Source organism: Hyaena hyaena, unplaced genomic scaffold (genome assembly GCF_003009895.1).
Source record: "Hyaena hyaena isolate Hyena2069 unplaced genomic scaffold, ASM300989v1 scaffold_1433, whole genome shotgun sequence".
NCBI classification, from domain to species: domain Eukaryota; kingdom Metazoa; phylum Chordata; class Mammalia; order Carnivora; family Hyaenidae; genus Hyaena; species Hyaena hyaena.
The window spans coordinates 249,260-259,950 of NW_024082054.1; the positions used below are offsets into that span (position 1 = coordinate 249,260).

General features: G+C 38.2%; 1 pseudogene; it reads right to left on the reverse strand.

Moving 5' to 3' along the window:
- Window positions 1–9,289: 9,289 nt before the first annotated feature.
- On the reverse strand, window positions 9,290–10,262 carry LOC120225492 (annotated as a pseudogene).
- Window positions 10,263–10,691: the final 429 nt, after the last annotated feature.

The window sequence follows — 10,691 nt, forward strand, 5'->3', positions numbered from 1 at the left end:
TTTTTTAATTTAGAATAGGGGTGCCTGGGTGGCTCAGTCGGTTAAGCGTCTGACTTGGGCTCAGGTCATGGTCTCGCGGTTCATGGGTTCAAGACCCGCGTCAGGCTGTGTGCTGACAGCTAGCCCAGAGCCTGGAGCCTGTCTTCAGATTCTGTGTCTCCCTCTCTCTCTGACCCTCTCCTGCTCATGCTGTCTCTCTCTCTTTCTCTCAAAAATAAATAAAACATTAAAAATTTAAAAAAAATAAAATAAAATTTAGACTAATACGCAACAGACTATAACCCCCAGTAAACAACAAGACAATTCCTGGGGCGAGTGGAGACTCTGATAATGCCTGTTGTTACTACATCAAAATGTTGAATATGCTTCAATAATTTTTAAAATGGAAAATAATACAAAGTATCTTCTCAAACAAAATGAAGGGAAACTAGAAAATTGCCCAATACATGATGGTTCAAAAACACACACTTAGCCAATTGATGAGTCCAAGAAGAAACAATGAGAGAAATTACAAAACTCTTTGATAGGAACAAAAACAAGGGGTGCCTGGGTGACTCAGCCAGTTAAGCATCCAACTTTAGCTCAGGTCACCATCTCACAGTTTTTGAGTTTAAGCCCCATGTCGGAGTCTGTGTGGATGGCTCAGAGCCTGGAGCCTGCTTCAGACTCTGTCTCTCTCTCCCTGTCTCTCTCTCTCTCACTCTCTCTGTCTCAAAACTAAATATTAATTTAAAAAAAAGAACAAAACCAAGAATACAACATCCCAGAACTTATGAGTTTGGCAAAAGCAGCGATCAGAGGATAAGCTTATAGCTATAAATGCCTACATCTAAAAAAAAAGAAAGACTTAAAATCAACATTCTAATTTTACACCTTAAATAAATAATAATAATAGTAATAACAACAACAAATTCAACTCAAGGCTAGCTAAGGAAATCATAAAGATTCGGGATAATAAAAATATAAACCAGTAAGACAAGAAAGAAAATCAATGAAATGAAAAATTGGTTTGTTGAGAACATTAATAAAAATGACAAAAGTTAAGATAAACTGAAATGAAGTGAAGAGTTACTGAAGAAATGAAAGTATGGACTTGAGTATGGACCATAGAAAAATAAGCATAAGAGAATGTTATGAACCACTATACACCAAGAAATTAGATATCTAGTTGAATGGATGACTTCCTAGAAATACACTAACAAAGTGGCCTAAGTAGAAATAAAAAGTCTGAATAAATCTATAACAAATAAAGAGATTAGAACAATAACCAAAACAAACAAACAAACAAAAACAAAAACAAAAAAACCTTCCCAAAAGAAGAAAGTCCAGGATCTGATGGCTTCACTGGTTAATTCTATCAAACACTAATTTTTACTGAACTTTCTCAAACTCTTCTAAAACACATTTGATGATACCATGATCACCCTGATACCTAACCAAAGACAACAAGAAATGCAAATTACAGTCTGGTATTCTTTTTTTATTTTTTAATGTTTTTTTTTTATTTATTTCTAGGAGAGAGAGAGAGACAGCGTGAGCAGGGGAGGGTCAGAGAGAGAGGGAGTCACAGACTGAAACAGGCTCCAGGCTCTGAGCTGGCAGTCAGCACAGAGCCCGACGCGAGGCTTGAACCCACGAACCGCGAGATCATGACCTAAGCGAAAGTCGGACACTTAACCGACTAAGCCACCCAGGCGCCCCTACAGTCTGGTATTCTTATGAGCATAGATGCAAAGATCTTCTACAAACTACTAGAGGATGGAATCCAGGAATATGTTAAAAGGATCCTACACAATGAGAAAGAATGAAATCTGGCCATTTGTAGCAACATGGATGGAAATTGTGGGTGTTATGCTGAGCAAAATATGTCAGGCAGAGAAGAACAAATACCATATGTTTTCACATATAGATGGATTAGGAAGAAGTTAATGGAGGACAAAGCAGGAGAAGAAGGGGGAAAATAGTTGGGGAGAGGGAGGGAGGCAAACCATGAGAGACTCTTGAATGCTGAGAACAAACTGAGGGCTGAGGGAGGGTGGGAGAGAGGGGAAGGGGGGTGATGGGCATGGAGGAGGGCACTTGTTGGGATGAGCACTGGGTGTTATATGGAAACCAACTTGGCAATAAACTATTATAAAAAACAATTAATTAATTAATTAAAATTTAAATAAATAAAAATGTATGTCTTAAAAGAAATCACAGGGAAAAAGTTGAGTGACACTGAATTCGGCAATGGCTTCTTGGATAGGACAATAAAAATGTAGGCAACAAAAAGAGTGACAAACTGGATTACATCCAAATTAAGACTTTTTTGTATTAAATACACTATCAAGAGTATAAAAAGACATTCCACATGATGGGCAGAAATATTTGCAATTTCTATACTGATAATAGATGTATAACTAGAATATATAAAGAACTCTACAATTCAACAACAACAAAATAAACAACTCTATTTTCAAAAATAACTCAGGACTTGAATAGACATTTCTCAAAAAAAAAGGGGTGGGTGTATACAAATAGCCAAAAGGCACATAAAAAAATTTACCAAGAGTGAATTGTGGGCAACACATAGTATCTTCCTTATAAAGAGTATCTTATGAAAAGGAGAGAAAGAATAACTTTACAGTGGAGCTACCTGACAGTAGCTCAATCATATATTCAAGGCCAGTGCAAAGTCATGATGATAGTTTGTATCTTTGATATAAAGTGATAAAAATGGTAACCTCTGTGTGTTTCCCCCCCCAAACAATTCATAATCCTGGGCTAATCATGCGATAAACATCAGAAAATTTCAAATGATAGATGACTTTTCAAAATACATGACCATTAAATCTCAAAACTATCAAGTTCTTCAAAACAATAGAAGTCTGAGAAACTTTCAGAGCCAAGAGCCACCGAAGGAGAAATGAGAGCTAAATGCAATGCATTCTGGATGACAGATGTTAATAATGGGCGATCTGGTAAAGGTTCATGGGAACTACCTGTAAAATTTCTGCAATTTCCTTGTAAATCTAAAACTGTTTTTAAAAATAAAGTTTATTAGAAATAAAATTATTCAAGGGGGCACTTGTGGGGATGAGCACTGGGTGTTATATGGAAACCAACCTGACAATAAACTATTTGTAAAAATAAATAAATAAATAAATAAATAAAGTATTTAAAATAAAATAAAATAAAAGAACTCTTTGAAAGAATGATGCTCAACTGCACTAAACAAAAAGATTTCATTGGTTCTTTCTCAAAGAAAAAAAAAGAAATAAAATTATTCATGAAATGCAAAAGCCTTGGAAACAGTGACCTCTGAGCTGACTCCTGAGTCTATTGCATGCCTATTCTAAGTCTTAACATTCTTCATCCACAAAATCCAACTCCATAGTTACTGAAAGAATCAAGCAAAAATAAACAATGCAAAAGTCCCACCTGTGTCTAGTGTTAACAGTGAAAAAAAAAAGTCTCAACATAATCATTAGGGAAATGCAAATAAAACTATAATGAGATATCACTTAATTCCCATTAAGATAGTTATTACAAGGAAAAAAAACAAAATAATAATTGTTGGCTAGGATATGGAAAACGAAACTTTCTACATCGCAGGTAGGAATGCAAAATGACACAGCCACTGTGAAAACAATAGGGCTGTTCCTCAAAAATTTAACACAGAATTAACCAAAGCCCAACATTTTCAATCCTAGGTATATACCCAAAAGAACTGAATGTAGGGACACTACTGCTAATAGCTATTATTCACAATAGTCAAAGGTGCAAATATTCCAAGTGTCCGTTAGAGGGTATGTGGGGGTGGGTGGATGAGATAGATAAAAGGGATTAATGGGGGGGGGTTCAGTTGGTTGAGCGATCACCTCTTGATTTCAGCTCAGGTCATGATTCCATGGTCATGGGATACAGCCCTGCATTGGGCCCTGCACAAAGTGTGCAGCCTGCTTAAGATTCTCTCTCTCTCTCTCTGCCTTCCTCCCTCCCTCTACCTCTGCCCCTCTCCTTGGCTTGTGCTCTCTCTCTCTCTCTTTTAAAAATATACTTTAAAAAGATAAAGGGAGGCGGGGTTGGCGCCTGGGTGGCTCAGTCAGTTAAGCGTCCGACTTCAGCTTAGGTCATGATCTCAGGGTTTGTGGGTTCGAGCCCTACGTCGGGCTCTGTGCTGACAGCTCAGAGCCTGGATCCTGCTTCGGATTCTGTGTCTCCCTCTCGCTGCCCCTCCCCCATTTGTGCGCTGTCTCTCAAATATAAAATAAATGTAAAAATTAAAAAAAAAAAAGATAAGGGGGACTAAGAATACACTTGTCTGCATAAGTACTGAATAATGTATAAGTTGTTGAAGTATTACATTGTACACCTCAAATTAATATAACACTGTATGTATACATCAATAAAAATAATACCTGAGGAAAGGGGGAGATATGAATTCCAGAGTTACCACATTATATTTTAAAATGATCAGTTTTCAACGTTGACAACAAAAACAAATATAACTCAATCATAATAACAACAGAAATATAACTAAATGCAATAGGAGGAACCCCAGAAAAAAAAAAAAAAACTCCCATACATAAAATTGAATAATTTTTGGAAAGAGTCCCAGGACAGTTCAAAAGTAAATGGACAGCCTTTCTAAGAAATGGTAATGGGGCACCTGGGTGGCTTAGTCAGTTGAGTGTCCAACTCTTGATTTTGGCTCCATTCATGATCTCAGTATGGTGGGATCAATCCTTACATCGGGCTCTGTACTGAATGTGGAGACTGATAAATATTCTTTCTCTCTCTCCCTCTACCCCTCTTCCCAGCTCACACTCTCTCACTCTATGAATAAATAAATAAATAAATAAATAATGAATGAATGAATGAATAAATAAATAAATAAAATGGTAGTGGGAAACCTGGATGTCCACAAACCAAAAAAAAAAAAAAAAAGATGAAGGTGACCTTTTCATCCACCATCTACAAACATGACTGCAAATGGACCATAGACCTAACCATAGGAAATAAAACTGTAATTTGGCTATTGTTGTAGCATTGCTATAAACACCAGGGTGCACGTGCCCCTTAGAAGCAGCATTTTTGTATCTTTTGGATAAATGCCTAGTAGTGCAATTGCTGGGTCATACAGTAGTTCTATTTAAAAGATGTGGTATTATATATACAATGGAATACTACTCCATCATCAAAAAGTATGAACTCTTGTCATTTGCAGCAATGTGGATGGAACTAGAGTATATCATGCTAAGTGAAATAAGTCAGTCAGAAAAAGACAAATACCATATGTGGGATTTAAGAAACACACAGATGAACACAGGGGAAAGGAAGGAAAAATGAGAAAAAAAACAGAAAGAGAGACAAATTATAAGAGACTTTTATATACAGAGAATAGGGGCACCTGGGTGGCTTAGTCGGTTAAGCGTCCGACTTTCGCTTAGGTCATAATCTAGAGGTTCGTGGGTTAGAGCCCCGCGTCGGGCTCTGTGCTGACTGCCAGCTCAGAGCCTGGAGCCTATTTCAGTCTGTGACTCCCTCTCTCTCTGACCCTCCCCTGCTCATGCTGTCTCTCTCTCTCTCTCTCTCCTAGAAATAGATAAAACATTTTAAAAAAAATATTTATATACAGAGAATAAACTGAGGTTTGCTGGAGGGGAGATAGTTGGGTAAATGGGCTAAATGGGTAATAGACATTAAATAGGACACCTGTTGGGTGTTAATATGTAAGTGATGAATCACTGGGTTCTACTCCTGAAACCAATTCTACACTGTATGTTAACTAGTTTGAATTTAAATAAATAAATTTAAATAATAATAAAAAGAAATAAAACTGTAACCACTTAGAAGAAAACACAGAGGTACAACTCCATGACACTGGATTTGACAAAGATATCCTGAATATAACACCCAAAGACACAGGCAACTAGAGAAAAAAATTATTTCAGCAAATTAAAAAAGTATTTGGACATTGAAGGACACTATTACCCAAGTGAAAAGGCCACCCACAAATTGGAGAAAAGACTGGCAAATCACACACTTGATAATAGATTAATATCCAAAATATGCAAAGAATTTCAAAAATTCGACAGCAAAACAACTCCATTAAAAAACAGGCAATGGACTCATTACACATTTCTCCAAAGAAGATATAGGAATGGCTAATTAGCTCATGAAAGATGTGCAACATGACTAATCATTAGGGAAGTGCAAATCGAAACCATAATGCATCGATACCAACTCACACACACTAGTATGGCGATTGTAAAAATTAAATCAGAAAATAAGTGTTGGCAAGATTGTGGAGAAATTATAACCCAGTGGTGCTTGCTGGTGAGAATAAAAAGTGGCAGAGCTCCTGAAGGAAACAGTGTGTCAGTTCCTCAAAAATGTAAACATAGAATTATCATATGATCCAGTAGAGTCACTTCTGGTTATGTACCCACTTATATGCCCCAAAAGACTCTAGAGCAGTGACTAGAAAAGATTTTTGTACAACAATTTTCATAACAGATTTATTTACAGTAGTCAGATGTGGAGACAACCCAAATCCATCCACAAACTCACATTTGAACAAAATGTGAACACATATAGCAGAATATCATTCAGGCTTTAAAACAAACGGAATTCTGGCACACGCTACAACGGGGGTGAAAATCACAAACATTATATTAAATGAAATAAAGGATGTAAAAGGATCAATAATAAACAGTGACATTTACAAGAAACCTTGAGGACTCGGTTTTAGGGAAAGAGGCAGGATGGTGGGAGACAAGGATTGGAATAAGGGGCAATGGAGAGTTAGTATTTCAAGTGGACAAAGATTCAGTTTGAGATGATAAGAAAGTTCTAGAAATGGGTGGAGGTGGTGGTTGCACAACAGTGAAAAAGTACTCAATGCCACATAAGTATATTTCAAAATGTTTAAAATAATAAATTTTATATATTTTTTACCTTGACAAAGAAGGATCTAAAAGAGTGATATATTCTAAAAGACTTCCAATGCCATAAATAGCTTGATATGATGTAGAGGAAGGAATCCAAAGTACAAGGAGACAAGGGTGTGGTGAGGGGTTTATCTTGTGTGATCCAATTCTTCAACCACAAGGTGTACCCAAAATAAGAGTTTGGAAAATATAAAATTCGAAAAGCATTGAGAAATATTTTGGTGAGGGATGTAACGTCTCCCTTGACAAGCTCTGCAGAGTTTCTCCCCCATATGACAGCCTTACCATAGACATGCTGAAATTAAAATGTCTTTGTCCTGAGATCACCCCCCGCCCCCTCCACTGAATTGCCAGAGGCCATGTCAGCAGTCCAAAACCACCCAGGGTATAGTATTCATAGTGCATATAAGAGTTAATCAGTCTCATCAACATTGGTTGAGCCACAGAGATTTCTGGAACTGGCATTTTCATCAAGGTGTCTCCATGAAACAAAATGATGGGCAGCTTACTAAAGGCTCATCCAATTTGTGTAACTAAGGAAAAACAAGGAAAACAGAAACAACAACCCAAAAAACCCACCTCTAATGATCATGAAGAAAAGATTGACCTGAATCACCATAATGAAGGGTCATAATCTCTACTTGCCTCTCAGACCTGAGACTGTTCACTGACTCAGATCCTCAACTGATGGAACCAATTACCCCTGAGTGAAGACTGTAAAATAGCAACAAATGCTTTACATTTTCCTCCAAACCCAACCCAAAGATTCTAAGGTAATGGTGATAGCCAACCTATAATGGTTCATGAGGACTGTGGTCTGAGATAAAATTGGTAGCTTGATATTGGGCAAGATGAGAGTAATTATATCTTGGAAACTGGCAAATGCTACAAGTAAGCTCTCTTTTTATTCTATTTTCCTCATTTGCTTCCTTTCTTCTTGCTTTCCCTGTTTCTTTTTCTCTTCGTTTTTGAGTGAGAGCCCCTTAAACATTTATCTGAATACGAATCTTTAAAGGGATCTGTGGACTTTTACCTGGAAAACTGTGAATCATGTAATAGGAAATTACAATGATGGACAATCATCCACCTGGTGGCTTCTGGGGTCAGGTGATCTGACTTTCAACTTGCTCTGCCTTATAAAGCACAGAGTAGAATAAGTATATCCTGCTCTCAATGCCTAAATTCTCGGATGCATCATTAGAAAAGACAGAGATAGGGGCGCTGACTGGGTTCAGCTGTTTAAGCATCCGACTCTGGCTCAGATCATTATCTCATAATTTGTGGGTTCAAGTCATGCATCAGGCTTTGTGCTGACAGCTCAGAGCCTGGAGCCTGCTTCAGATTCTGTGTCTCCCTCTCTCTACCTCTCTCCTGCTCATGCTCTGTCTCTCTCAAAAATAAATAAAAACATTTAAAAATCTTTTAAAGAAAAGACAGAGGTGGTGAGAGGTAGACTATCTGTATTGTGTTTGAGACCTGTTAAGGGCTTATCATGGTTTGGAGGTGCTGAGAGAAAATGCCAGAATAAGATTGCTACCTACCAAAATATTAAAAGAAAGATAATAGTGCATGTCTGCAGTAAGCACCAAAAATGACACTATCAATGCCTGAAAAATCATGAGTTGTCATTTCTATTACCCTCACACTTAATTAATGTTGTGAACTGTGCAAGGGGAAACTAGATATTGCACAGTGGATGTGCACACAGGGCTCCAGGTGCCTCTGCTCTTGCAGATGTGATCTCCTTCCAAGACAGATTGACAGAAACCCAGGAACCTGACATAGTACCTCTGATATGTTCAATGATGTTACTGCCAAAGCAGATACTCTACCAGACAGCTGCTTTCATCTCAGAGAGAAAGGATTCCACATTTACTCCACTGCCTTCTCCTATCACATCATAAATACTAAATTTCCTATATCATTTACTTGTTGCTGAAAATCCATGCTATGGACTTTAATGAGAGGTCTAAACAGTTTAAAAGAAATACAGAAGAGGAGTGCCTGGGTGACTCAGGAACTTAGCGTCACCTTTTGATATCAGCTCATTTCAAAAACTCATCAATTGTGAGATCAAGCCCCACATCAGACTCTGCACTGACTGCAAGGAGCCTGTTTAGGATTCTCCCTCTCCCTCTCTCTGCCCCTCCGGCTCGCTCTCACTTTTGCTCTCTCAAAATAAATAAACTTTAATAAGAAAAGAGATACAGAAGAAATAGTTGCTCGTAATGTATGAAAACAGAAAATAACCCAACATTGTAGAAAGATAAAATGCAGGTTATCAGCATATGAACTGATACAAATATCATGATCTAGGTCTTCTAGGGTTTTAAGCCCTGTTACTCAAGTCTTTATCTTGTAGCAAAGAATTCTGTATAGAGAGAATGTCTCTCTGCTAAAGAGCTTTCTCAGGGCTTGCTTGATGTCTCTGTTCCGCAGACCATAAATGAAGGGGTTCAGCATGGGCGTCACCACTGTGAACATTACTGAGGCGATGGCACTTGCTCTGGAGTTCTGTGAAGCAGCAGAACTAAGATACACCCCAAGGCCTGTACCATAGAACAAGCAGACCACTGTGAGATGAGACCCACATGTGGAAAATGCTTTATACTTGCCCCTCACTGATGAAATTCTCAAAATGGAGCTTATAATCTTAGAGTAAGAGAAGAGGATACCAGTGAGTGGAATAACATCCAGAAGTCCACTTGTGAGATAGATCACCAGGTCATTAAGGAAGGTATCAGAGCAAGCAAGTTGGATCACCTGCTTCAGATCACAGAAAAAGTGAAGGATTTCCAGCTCTGTGCAAAAAGAGAGTCGCAAAATCATCAAGTCATGTAATAGAGAGTTCAGAACACTCAATACCCAGGATCCCAGGAGCAGGATGCCACAGAACTTGGGGTTCATGATGACCACATAGTGCAGTGGGTGACAGATGGCCACAAACCGGTCATTGGCCATCACCGTTAAGAGGAAGTTGTCTAACCCTGCAAAAAGCATGAAAAAGTACATCTGGCTGAGGCAGCCTTCGTAGGTGATCACTTTGCTCTGTGTCTGGATATTCAGCAGCATCTTTGGGACGGTGGTGGAGGTGAAACACATGTCTGAAAAGGACAGGTTGGAGAGGAAGAGGTACATGGGTGTGTGGAGGCGGGAGTCTGTGAGAATGGCCAGGATGATGAGCAGGTTCCCAGTGAAGGTGACCAGGTACATGGACAGGAACAGCCAAAAGAGCAGTGACTGCAGCACCACCTAATCTGAGAATCCAAGAAGAAAAAAATATGTAACCCGGGATTGATTTCTTCCTTCCATGTAACTGATGAAAATGGCTGGAACAGAGACAAGAACATTGTAAACACACAGGCAGTGATCACAGAATTGAAAGAAATGTTGCAGTTTGTGTTTTCAACATGTTTCATTCGTTAATTTCTAAGCATTACCTACCATCTAGAAAATTTAGCAGAAAATTTCAGGAAATTCCAATGCTCCAGGTTTTCCATGAGGCCGAAACTGATTCTTAATGCTTGTCCTGAATCAAAACATTTATCCGAAGCAATGTTCTCCTCCATAAATTTCCTGAGACTTTTTTTGTTCACCCAACAAATATTTTAACCAATTATCTTGTTGGCAAGATTTATTGAAAGCATTGTAAAAAATTAGTGATGTGCGTGTGACCTTAACAAGACTGAGTTTAAGATGTGTATGTGTCAGAGGCAGTGAGTATTATGAAATGAAGAATAATGTTTCAAGTGG